Consider the following 11237-nt stretch of genomic DNA (forward strand, 5'->3'; position numbering starts at 1 on the left):
AAAAAAAAAAAAGTCATAGTATAGTATGTGGAAAAAGGACATTAAAAAGTCATAGTGTAGCATGTCTAAAAAGTCAGAAAGTCATAGTATAGCATGTCGTAAAAAGTCATAAGAAAGTCATAGTGTAGTATGTGTAAAAAGTCATAGTATAGTATTGTCATGATTTGTCTAGCGCAGGAACCCAAAAGCAGACCAGGACACGGTAAGTAGAAAATACAAGGTGAGTATTTATTTGGGAATTGAATGTGGAAACGATTAGGTCCAGTTTGGTCGGCAGGGAGTGAGGCTGGAAGGCTGGAGGTTTCTGTGCTGATCCAAATGAGCTGCAGTGAAGTAGTAAGCCAGGCAGGTGAGAGTGACAATCCAGGTGAGTAACTGTAGACAGAGGAACAGGCGGCAAATTAGCAACAGGCAAAGAGACAAATACAGCAAAAGACTTTCCAAAACTAGTAGCTTGATACGAGCGCTAAACATACTGGTTACCCTTAACGATCCGGCAGGGAATGGATGTCTGGTCACGGCTTATATGGTGCAGGGAATGGTAATCAGGACCAGGTGTGCAGATAGCAGCAGGTGTAAGTGGTTGGAGAATCAGCCGGGATGTGTTCAGGAAAACTCAGGAAAAATGAACTTCAGGTTAGAGCAAAAACAAAACACTGGCAAAACAGGCTCAAGATGCTGGATTCATGACAAGTATGTCGATAAAGTAAAAAAAAAATCAGTGTGGTATGTCGGAAAAAGTCATAAAAAAATATAGTACAGTTTGTCGAAAAGTATGTCCTAAAAAGTCATAGTATAGTAAGTGGAAAAAGGTCATAAAAAAGTCATAGTATAGTATGTTGTAAAAAGTCATTAAAAAGTCAAAGTATAGTATATCAAAAGTCAGAAAGTCATAGTCGAAAAAAGTCATGAAAATGTCATAAAAAGTCATTGTATATGTCGAAAAAAGTCATAAAAAATAATAGTATAGTATGTCCTAAAAAGTCATAGTATAGTTAAGTGGAAAAAGGTCATAAAATAACCAATACGTTTTGTCAAGAAGGTCATAGTGTGATGTAATGTCATTCAGTGACTCCATCAGGGACAATTTCGACAATTTGATATGTCGAAAAAGTCATAATAAAGTCATAGTATAGTATGTGGAAAAATAGTCAAAGTGTCAAAAGCATAAAAAAGAGGCAAAAATGCAGAAAAAAAGCACCAAAAATTCAATTTCACTTCTGACCTGGATGGACAACAAGTTAATAGTCGAAGGGAAGACAACACAGGGGTTAACTTTAATTAAATAATTTGTTCATGTATTCATTCTGTTGCTGATATTTTAATTCTAGCAGCGTTACAGCTGTAACATTATTTATTTAAACACAGAAGAACTTAAATGTTGTTTAAGTGTAAGGTATTTTAATGTGTTACCTCTCAGTTGAAGATTAAGAGGAAGTTACAGTAAACCATAGAGCTTTTATTGTGAAAAGCGGAAGTGGATAAAGTGTAGTATTGACTGTGTTGTGGGTGAATAAAGTGAGCCGTGCAGTGCCGTCTCTGTTCCGCCATTGGACGCCCGTGTTTCTTTATTTTATAGTCAGACCTGAGTCTAGGCAACAGAAGAAACCCTCGGTTACATTAGTAAACAAACATCTGCCCGGAAGTTGTTGGTACGACCCGGAATAGCGTCCGTCCCCGGAACTAACGTTAACTGTTTGTGTGTCACATCGTGGTGAGGACGGCGGAGTAAAAGGCGCCAGTGTTTAGTTTCTTAAGAAGAAAGAAAGGTCCCAAACTGCTGGATGTGGTTTTAAAAGCTGGAACAAAGCTACACAGAGCAGGTTGGTTTTCTCTTTTAATGTCGCAGGGAGTCGGTGCTAAAGCTAAGGTTAGCCGCTAGCAGCTAGCTCCTGCTAAGCTAACGTGTTGTTGTATTTCCTGAAACAGGTCGGGGAGAAGAGGAGCAGAGCCGCGAGGAACTTTAACATGAAGTCTGAGAGGAAGCTGTCAGCGGACCAGGGGACAGGTGGGACACGTTTACATCTGAAATATATAGAAATATATACATGCTATGTGTGTATACATGGATATAGAAGCTATGTGTGTGTACATGGATATAGAAACTATGTGTGTATACATGGATATAGAAACTATGTGTGTATACATGGATATAGAAACTATGTGTGTGTACATGGATATAGAAACTATGTGTGTATACATGGATATAGAAACTATGTGTGTATACATGGATATAGAAGCTATGTGTGTATACATGTGTATAGAAGCTATGTGTCTATAAATTGATATAGAAGCTATGCGTGTATACATGTGTGTATATAGAAGCTGTTTTCATGGCCGGTAAAAGGGAATATTCCATTGATACAATGTATGTCTTTTGCATCAATGAAAATCTTTGAGCAACAAAACTAAACGGAAGAAAAAAAGATTTCAAAAACAACAATAATGTGTCAAAAAACCTTGAAAAACCCTGATGGAGACGCGTGTTCTGAATGTGCTGCATACATCTCCAAAGAATGCTTCTAAATCCTGAATATTACCGACGTATCACACACATCTTAAAGCTCCATTGTGTAAGAATTTCTCCCATCTAGCGGTAGGCCTGCACGATATTGGTAAAAACTTACATTGCGGTATTTTTTTCCCCCTGCGATATATTCTGCGATATGAAAAAAACACTAATTTTTACAAGAGGACATAAATAGCCCTATTTAGAAATACTAAATCATTCTCAACTACTGGGGTGATTTTGTAGGGGAGTGAATCTACAAAGAAACTAAAAATGAGAAAGGACATTTTCTTATGTGAACCAGTCTTTGTTGAACTTTAATGCTTTACAAAAACCAAAGCAAGTGACTACTCTTCTGAAGTGATTTTGGAGAGGGAAATTAGGAAGAAATACACTGGTTGACTGACATGACACCATTGTATTCATATAATATCAATCCAGGCTAAAGTGAATGATATTAATAATGCATGCATGTTGCTTCCTCTAAATTTCAGGTTGTGGTCGACTAGCGGGGCCTGCTTTGGTTGTTTGATAAATTGATCAACATTGATTGTGATTGGTGGTTGGCTGTGCATGCAGAGCCTGCATGTCACACACTAGCAACAAACTGTGTATCCAAGAAGACTTAAACCAGTGTAAATGACGTTATATCAGACACAGACTGCTGTTGTAGATTAGTGTTACGTTTCCAGCGTCGCAGCTCCGAACCATAACGTTAGTTGGGACAGACGCCTTTTTTCTTTAGGCTAACTATGTTAGCTTTAGTCTGGCTGGTAGCAGCTTTCTCCGGTGAAAAATGGCCGGGATATGTCGTGATTACATTGCATTAATCAGGTGATTTAGTTCGTCTTTGCAGAGACTACTGTAGCTTCACTACCCAGGGAGAAGCATGTGCATCACTGTGTCAGTGGCAGCTTCCGCTTACGGTACTTTTCTACAAACGGGAGAGCCCCCGAGAACGGTGAAAGTTTACTTTTTTATCAAGCAGCAAAGAAGTTGTAGCGTCAACAACGCAACGTCCAACATCGCGATGTAGACGATGAAACAAAATATCGTGCAGCCCTATCTAGCGGTGAAATATATTTCCCCCATATAGCGGTGTATATGACAACCAACTGAATATTACTTTCTAGCCCCATTCCAAGCCTATTTTAACTCCTACGGTGGCCGTATTATTCCAAGATGTACGACTTTGTCTGTGAGTGTTCCTTCCAGTGTACTAATAGTTTTACGTTATTTTGGTACCATTTCATTGCTAACATCTGCTATCAGGTTCCCAAACATATGCAAGCTAATTATTAAATTTATTATTAAAGTATCAGTGCTATCGTTATTCTGTATATTGTACAAGATTAACAGTGTAAGGCAATGTTTACAGTGTAGGCTACATATTTTTCTCCGTGAGCAGAGTCAGAGATCAGTTGATGCGACGGAGGTGCGACGGAAAGGTTAAGGAAGAGGGGAAAGTAAAGAATTAAAGAACCATTCACCATTCACACACATTCATACGCTGCCGTACAAGGTGCCACCTGCTCATCAGATAAACATTCACACACATTTACACTCCGATGGAGCAGCATCGGGGGCAACTTGGGGTTCAGTGTCTTGCCCAAGGACACTTCGACACGGGACTGCAGGGCCAGGGATCGAACCACCAACCTTCCGATTGGCAGGTGACCGCTCTACCACTGAGCCACAGCCGCCCCCCGTGTCAAACTCAAGGCCCGCGGGCCAAATCCGGCCCCTCGCAGATTATTATCCGGCCCACATATCAATTTAGGTTTACAATACGTTTTGGCCCACCTAGTTTTTGTCGCTTTTTCTGACGTTGTTGTCACTTTTGCCGAAGTTTTTGGGTGCTTTTTTTTTTTTTCTGTGATGGCTGAGGAACTTTTTCCTGACTTCTTTAGGACTTTATGTCGACCAAACTGTACGTGAGAAGACTATCTGACACATGCAATAATACAGTCAAAGATATTTGACTTTTTTGATTAAATAAAAGCATATCAATATAGTAAACATGTCTGACCCTTGATGTGATTCTTATTTTCCAGCGTGGCCCTTAGTGAAGTTGAGTTGGACACCGCTGTCCTAGGCAAAGAAAAACTAAAGAGACACCGTTACATCGAGAGTAGGCGTGATCCTCCATCTTCAACAGGCCGGTAGTGGCGAGTAATCTTCTCCCCCTCCCTGGCATTCGTAGCATACGGTGCCACTGAGTGTAAAAGCGCGAGACACAGAAGTATGTCTCTTTTTGGCTAATGTATTTTTCACATGGAGGTGCAACATGGCTGCTGTCATTTGAGCGATTCACTCGTATGTATTCTGAATGATTCTAAATGGCCGATTCTACGCTTACGAGAATACTTTGAATATTTGGAAGTAATTACACATATTTGTGAAAGAACAAAGGGGTCAACTCAAAACACTACAAAATGGAGCTTTAAACAGAAAATTCTAAATTCAGTAATAGACCTTATTCTGAACATCCAAACCGAATATGCTGTTCACATGACCCGTATCAAATGTATAATATTGTCATATTCAGAATGATAGTGTAATATAAGTGTGCATGTAAACGTAGTCGTCTCACTGTCCTTGTATATATGCACATGTAAGGGCCGTTACACACCAACCAGACGGCCGACCGTCGGCAGTAAAGTCAGTCAGACTGATCAGTCGGGTCCCCGAGGTCCAAAAAGTTCCTCAAAACACACTGAGGAGACGCCGACTTGAGCGTACGCTCTGCACGTGGGCGAAACGTAATACGTCTCCATAGCAGCAGGCGGCGCTGCTCTGTATTGTTTCCATTAACCGTCTGATTGTTTCCCAGAAAATGAAAACCGGCAGCTGATTGGACGAACGCGTCACGTGGTTCTTTTTTCTCTGGAAATTCAAAGCCAGACTGTCATGGCGGCTCGTTCAGAATACGATCTCATATTGGACTAAAATAGTTCACCGAAACGTGTTTCTGAAAACATTTGAAGAGAGAAATAGGCCGTGCAGCTGCTGAATCTGTCTTCATTTCAGATCAACAAAGGTCAGTTTAAAAGATTTTCATCAGATTTTGAGAGGCTCATCCGCTCCCCATTTCCGGGTGAGTCCCGACTGTCCTGTCTCTGACTGAACATGTCCGGTCGGCCCAAATGAAGGCCAACGGCTCCTCCAACGGCCGACGGCACGAACACACCGACCAGACTCGAGTCACGGACCTCGCCAGACGGTCCGATGGCCGATTATCAGGCTGGTGTGTCTTCTCTCTAAGGGGGTTAATGTTGGCCAGCAGATGACATTCTTGTGGAATATGAAGTGATAAGATAAGATATACTTTATTGTCCCCGAAGGGAAATTAGTTTTGGACTCCATTCTGCAGCTTTACAAAGACAACACAAAATACAGAAAATAAGCATCTCTCAACACATACTCTCATATACATTAGACAGGTACCTATATAGTAATACTCTCATATACATTAGACAGGTATCTATATAGTAATACTCTCATATACATTAGACAGGTACCTATATAGTAATACTCTCATATACATTAGACAGGTACCTATATAGTAATACTCTCATATACATTAGACAGGTACCTATATAGCACATTAACTCCTCCTTTTAGTGGCAGTTTTTAATTGAACAACCCTACGTATTGCACAAAATGCAGTACACAATGACATATTGCTGCTGTTCCTTTAGCTTGCCAATTTCTGGTTCCGTGCTGACCGGGGCCGGCGCCAGCTTGGGGACGGCGTGGGCTTAGTTTACCCAAACGTTGTGATATTTAAACAAACGAACAGTCAACGGCGAAATAAAAGCCTCTTATTTACGAGAGCGGTCTGAGAGACCTCCAGCTCACAGCGGGGTCTCTGAGCATGACTGGCCGAGCGACGAGCTAGCGGCCGGGGCAGGCACCTGCTGGCTGTCGCCTCACTTCATGGAGCTTCTCAACTCCGAAAACTTCGAAGCAAATTGTCACTTCGGCATCAGTTTCCGCAAGACTGCCTATATTCAAAATCTAAACATTTAATTTCTCGCCTAAAACGTTGTCAGAAGTGAAATTAGTGATGAATAAGATGGCGAAAATTGTTAAAATTGTCCCGTTGTTGGTCTGTCTGTACCAGAAACCCAATGCTCGTTCACCTAGGTTCATATGCTGAAAAGAGAAAAGAGCCTGCCCTGAAGTAGCAGCTGAAAGAGTTACAGGAACTGCGGCCAGAGGGACAAATTGGCCAGAGGGACAAATTGGTCCAGTCGGAACACGAGAAAAAAATGGTTCTAGGAATTTTATGTTCTAGGAACTGCAAAAATCCCTCCGGTGGGAAAGCGGCTACTGTTTCTGCCGCTGTGTACGTGAACTATCATGTGGTAGGGGTGGGTACCGAACCCTGTACTTTTACCGGTACCGACCGAATTACGTCTGTATTACCGAGTATTGGTTTACGTAAAATCAAACGGTGCCAAATTTCGGTACCTGAGAGCGCATAGGCGCAAGCTTATCTGTCCTCTCTGCATATTGACAGAGAGCTCCGACACACGCACGCTCAGAGGTGCAGATGGAATAAACTTGAGCAAACTACGTCAGCTCTGCAGTTTTGTTGAAGTCACAGTGAGTCACGGAGATGCCGATAAAGTGGTTTCAAGTGTGGTTACAGTTTTTCTTCACTCAGACAGCGTTCGCTGCGATATATTAATGGCGAGCCGAGAGCAGTCGCGGTGCTGTTGACGTTACACTTCCTCTGAGACGAGCAGGCACAACGGTGGTTTCTGTGCCCTGGTGCCAGACTGACAGGCTGAGGTTGTAAGGCAAGGCAACTTTAATTCTGCAGCACCTTTCAGCAACAAGACAACTTTATTTCTACAGCAGCTTTCAGCAACAAGGCAACTTTAATTTTGCAGCAGCTTTCAGCAACAAGGCAACTTTATTTCTACAGCACCTTTCAGCAACAAGGCAACTTTATTTCTACAGCACCTTTCAGCAACAAGGCAACTTTATTTCTACAGCACCTTTCAGCAACAAGGCAACTTTAATTCTGCAGCAGCTTTCAGCAACAAGGCAACTTTAATTTTGCAGCAGCTTTCAGCAACAAGGCAACTTTATTTCTACAGCAGCTTTCAGCAACAAGGCAACTTTATTTCTGCAGCAGCTTTCAGCAACAAGGCAACTTTATTTCTGCAGCAGCTTTCAGCAACAAGGCAACTTTATTTCTACAGCAGCTTTCAGCAACAAGGCAACTTTATTTCTACAGCACCTTTCAGCAACAAGGCAACTTTATTTCTACAGCACCTTTCAGCAACAAGGCAACTTTATTTCTGCAGCACCTTTCAGCAACAAGGCAACTTTATTTCTACAGCACCTTTCAGCAACAAGACAACTTTAATTCTGCAGCAGCTTTCAGCAACAAGGCAACTTTATTTCTACAGCACCTTTCAGCAACAAGGCAACTTTATTTCTGCAGCAGCTTTCAGCAACAAGGCAACTTTATTTCTACAGCAGCTTTCAGCAACAAGGCAACTTTATTTCTACAGCACCTTTCAGCAACAAGGCAACTTTATTTCTGCAGCAGCTTTCAGCAACAAGGCAACTTTATTTCTACAGCAGCTTTCAGCAACAAGGCAACTTTATTTCTACAGCACCTTTCAGCAACAAGGCAACTTTATTTCTACAGCAGCTTTCAGCAACAAGGCAACTTTATTTCTACAGCAGCTTTCAGCAACAAGGCAATTCAAAGTGATTTACATGAAACATTAAAGAGCAATTAAAAACGGTCATGATGAAAATAAAACGGGCTAAAAAAGTGAGTAAGAAATGAATAATTATTCAATTAATAGGTTGTAGGGACGGGTTTTATTTTTATTTTTGTTTAATTTCTGTCAGTGTAAAATATTCTAAATAAATAACAATGTTCTAAGTAAATAGGATGAATAGGTTTGGAATTATTTTTATAACTGAAATAATTTTTTTGTAATTGCAGAGGGAAAGTACCGAAAAAAAGTACCATTGGGTACCGGGAACCAAATTTCAGGTACCGGTATCGGTACTGATATTGCGATATTATCATGAGGCACGTGTGTGCCGAAGACAACGACCCGTCCCGTGCGTCGGTTCCCTGGATGTATAATAATAATAACAGTCAGCTCATTGTCCAAATGCTCTCCCGTTGTTTTTAAGTTCTTATGCGTAGGCGGTGCGCAAAAACAGTAAGCCTGCATTTAGCTAATAAGCATTCAGCCCACCTATTCCTTCTACCTGTCCACCCTAATATAGCAGGCTAGAACCGGCCCTGGTGTTGAATCTACTCTGAAGCAGCAATGCAGGACGTGTGTGTTAGAGCCTGGATCGGGCCGAATTTTTCCGTCCGAACCCGGCCCGAGCCCGACAGAGCCGTGACCGAACCCGGCCCGAGCCCGACAGGCATTATGATATTTATGTCCGAACCCGACCCGAGCCCGACACAGTTAAAATCTCGTTGTTTTTTTTCTCATACTAATGACACATGTACGTTTGTTTGTGTGGAAAGCTTTTATGAAGCAACTGGAAGGCATTCAGAAATGTCAACAGATGGTCATCAGCTCACACGGGGCAACAAGCTCACGTTAATAATCTGTTTAATTTAAAATGTTCAACGTGTTAACCTTTCCTGATTGCTTCGATTCCGACCGTGATCAGAAAACCAGGGGAGACTCGTTACCTCCAGGGCCGACGGTATATAACGTCGGGGTTAGAATCCCGTTTCTGGAGAGCAGATGAATGAACTTGGTTTTCAGTCTGGAGTTTATCTCAGACACCTCACACACTGTGTACAAAACTTAAACTTATTCCACCAACTCTGCTCCGGTCACATCTACACGTCTGCTTCCTCTTTCTCCATCTCTCTTCTGCCCACTTTACACACACACTGAGCTCTCTTAAAGGAGCCGCAGCACCATTTTACAACAAATGCCTTATCACGCTGATGTGACCGAGCCCGGCCTGAACCCAACCATCATTTCTAAATATCTGTCCGAACCCGGCCCGGTCCGTCGGGTACCGTCGGGACCCGTCGGGCTCGGGTCGGGTATCCATGCCTTAGTGTGAATGCAGCCTAAAGCAGCCTTTAGAAACTTCAACAGGTTTGTGGTGAACCGTGGGCCGTCTTCGAGCTACGCTTCCTTCGGACTAACAACAGAAGCTTGTTAACTACTAACAAAAACCCAGATATATTTAGTCTACAGTCACTGAAGACAAACAAAATCAACATCCTTAAATTTGAGGACCCGTCTTTTTAAAATTGTTGCTGAATAATTTTCAGTAGGGGTGTACGATTTAGAATATGTCACGATTCAATTCCGATTTTTAGGCTCACGCAAGCCTTTTCACACAAGAAAAGAAACACAACAAATGAAATGTAGTTTGATATTACTTTACATGTCTTCATGCAAAAATAAAAACTTTTGCAACTAAAAACTGCAAAAGTGCCAAGCTTTGGCCAGCTTTCAAATACATTTAATTCAAGTATAAAACTGTTAAATAAAAAGAGCTTTTACATTAATCTTTAAAGTGCTGTACTCAGATCAAACAAAAAATACTGCTAAATGTGGTTTAAGGAGTACTTCAGCGACCAGGTTGACTGTTGAAATGTGAACTCGACTGGGCACATTGAACTTCTTAAAATTAGGCCCTTTCTTTTTAGAACTGTGGCAACTACAGTCCATTCAACAGAACTTTTGTGATGTGTCAGAATCACATAATGGATACACATGTAGGTGTGTGTGTGTGTGTGTGTGTGTGTGTGTGTGTGTGTGTAACCAGTTCATAGTCCACCACTGGCTCGAATCTGTACATTCTTTTGCAGAAACAGAAGCTGGTCTACGTGTTTTGGAGTGAGCATGCTCCGCTGTGCAGTAACGATGTCTCCGGTAGTTGAGAACACTCTCTCTGACGCAACGGTGGGAGTTTAGAGCATTGAAAGAGTGCGTTGGTTGACTGGCACGTTAGGAGGAGGTACTTTAGGTTGTTGTTCGTCCACGTCTTTAATGTTAATCTCTGGGTGATGCCCTACCATGTGAGTTCTCAAGTTTGTGGTGTTTCCAAAATACTTAACTTTCGCTTTGCAAAGCCTGCATATAGCATGATTCCTATTAAGTTCCGTCTTCCCCTCGAGGTTATAAAAGCCGAAATGTGTCCAAACTCTTGCCTTCAGTGAGGATGGAGCGTTCTCTTAATACATCCACGGGATGGAGCAGGTTCAAATAATTCTTTTTGTGAGGTTTGCCATTGTTTGCGCCGACTAAACTACCTCCGCTGCACTTGTTCTTCTTCTGATTATGGCAAAAGTGCCCAGGCGTCAGTGTGAATTCGACGCAGCGCCATCTATGGGAATGGCGAGGTAATGTCATTTCAGGACAATAGTGTCAAAACGAGAAAAAAAGAATATGAATCGATTTTGAATCTATAGAGCTTGAATCTCGATTCGAATTCAAATCGATTTTTTTGCACATCCCTAATTTTCATTGTTGGATTTTGCCACGTTTAATGGAATTGTAGATGTTAAATTGTACAAATATTCACACTGTGTTTCAGCTTTACCTCAAGATGTTCTGGAAGTGATTGTTGGTGAAGAGGAGCAGCAGGAGTGTAGCTCCAGTGTGGACCAGCAGGAGTTAGAGCCCCCCCCACACATTAAAGAGGAACAGGAGGAACTGTGGAGCAGTCAGGAGGGAGAGCAGCTTCAAGGGCTGGAGGA

The 11237-nt window shown here is 41.9% G+C and overlaps 1 long non-coding RNA gene across 1 annotated transcript; it reads left to right on the forward strand.

The window, feature by feature from the left end:
* Window positions 1-1493: 1493 nt before the first annotated feature.
* On the forward strand, window positions 1494-11200 carry LOC116050051. The gene is made up of 3 exons (XR_004104976.2): window positions 1494-1823; window positions 1930-2008; window positions 11075-11200. It is a non-coding gene; the product is annotated as an uncharacterized LOC116050051 (long non-coding RNA).
* The last annotated feature ends 37 nt before the right edge of the window (window positions 11201-11237 follow it).

This window comes from Sander lucioperca, chromosome 16 (assembly GCF_008315115.2).
Source record: "Sander lucioperca isolate FBNREF2018 chromosome 16, SLUC_FBN_1.2, whole genome shotgun sequence".
Classification (NCBI taxonomy): Eukaryota; Metazoa; Chordata; class Actinopteri; order Perciformes; family Percidae; genus Sander; species Sander lucioperca.